Consider the following 2,146-nt stretch of genomic DNA (forward strand, 5'->3'; position numbering starts at 1 on the left):
CCCCGCAACCATAGTGAGGATTAAGTGGTGTATAGAAAATGGATGGATGATCATAATTAGGGTCCGAGCACTAACGGTGCAAGGACCCTATTGAAACCCTTGTGATTATTATTATTATAGTTCAGCCGAATCAAACGCGTTTTTGAGGGTCTAAACGTGCTCGAAAAGTCACCAAAATCGCCACGCACATCAGGACTGGCGGAAATCGGAAACTATCAGAGACGTGGACATGTCACGGCAAAAATGGCTCCACAGCGCCACCTTGAAAATTTCAATGGAGTCCTGTCCGAAGCACGTTTGCCCTAGAGCTACGCAATTTCATAGGCATATAGAGCTGGTCAGGACGAACAAAAAAGTCAGGCTGGGCCAAGCTGTAAAATGCAACACGGCTCAACTGCGCCCCCTACAATATTTCAGAGTCCCATCGTGGCTACGTTTCACCTCCAGCTACGGAATTCGCCACACATGTGTAACAACTCGTGATGCACAAAAAAGTCCATTAGCATGTTTCTGTAAATCCAACAGGAAATCCGCCATGTTGGAAAAACGGCGAGCATGCCGGGCCATTTTTCGTCAAAAATGGCCATTTTTGGCCATTTTCAAAATCGAACTCCTCCTAGGGGGTTCGTCGTACACACCTGACATTTGGTGAGCACAAACTACATGACATGGTGACTAAAAGTTCTTCAAATGCTCCGCAGATGAGGCCCGGTTTGGAAATGGCGGCCTGTCCAATTTTCGCAGTGTTTTTTGCATTCAACTGACTCTTGTCGGAAGGTCGTTTCATCGACAGCTACAAGATTCGCTGGGCATGTGTAGCAGGTCAGGACACACAAAAAAGTCAATCAACACCAAGCCCTAAACCCTACAGGAAGTCCGTTATGTTGAAAAACCCCTGTGACAATTTTGGTGCATTTGGTTGATTTTTGACCATTTTCAAAATCTATCTCCTCCTACAGAGAAGGTTGTACACACCCAAAATGTGGTCAGCACAAACTACAGGAGGTGGTGATTACACGTTAGTAAAACGGTCCCCACAAGTGTGACGGCGTGGAAATGGCGCCCCCCCTGAATTTGGCCACAACGCCATAAAACACCAGAATACGAGACGTGCTGTGTCTGTGCTCCAATCGGCCTGAAATTTTTACAGAATCTGGTGCAGTTCATTTTTGCAATTATTTTGAATGAGACATCACAATTTTCTGCGTACATTTAATTGTTTTTCCTGATGAAACTGTGTGTCATGCATGATATATTAACCCTATTCAGCATTTTAGGCATCTTTTGGACCCCAGGCCTTTTGGTTTAGGTGACAGGTATTTTTTTTTAAAATTTTAAAATTTATATATATATATATATATATGTATATATATATAAAGAGGGACATTTGTCATGCATTTGGAACCAAAAATATGTCAACTTATCAGAAAATCTATTTAACATTGTATAAAAGTCTGTAATGAACACCAATAAATATTTTGCATGTATTCCTTCTTGGGGTCCAATGAACCCTGAAAGGCCTACATATGGCAACATGAAAGTCCCGAATAGGGTTAAAGGACATTCGGCGACTTTTTTTTAACAGGTCCTGACTCTAATAACTGATATTATTTCCGTTTTTTTTTTTTTGTTTTTTTTTAATTTGCTTGTAAAGAAAGCTTGCCCTTCAAACTAGCCAGAAGGCTTTGGGGTTTAGAGGGTTAAATCAAAGTAAATTATGTTTTATCAGACAAACTTTTGTTGTAGATTAGTTTGAGTTTTTTGAAAATGAGATGTGTTTTTGGTAGTTCACCTCTTTGTGCACATCGCAATGTTGATAGTTAAACTATGTATTGTACGACACTAGTTGCCAGGTGTAGGAGCATGTACCAACATTCTCTTGCAAGCAAAGTGGTAAATATCCAGCTGTGGCCTTCAGGACCAAGCTTCACCTTCACCTCCTTACATTACATTTGTTGCACTCTCTGTTAAGCAAACTTTTACTACACTGCTGTTTGAAGCTACATCCTTAAAATGACAAACAGAGCTGTCATCTGACTGCAATGTGACTTGCATGAACGTGCATGGATTTGTGATAGAAGCAGTCAGGATGTGTGGGCGGGGTCTGCAGAGTATAAACACTGGGTACACACCCGACTGCTGCTTG

The sequence above is a fragment of the Stegastes partitus genome, unplaced genomic scaffold (genome assembly GCF_000690725.1).
Source record: "Stegastes partitus isolate 25-593 unplaced genomic scaffold, Stegastes_partitus-1.0.2 Scaffold1719, whole genome shotgun sequence".
Lineage (NCBI taxonomy): Eukaryota > Metazoa > Chordata > Actinopteri > Pomacentridae > Stegastes > Stegastes partitus.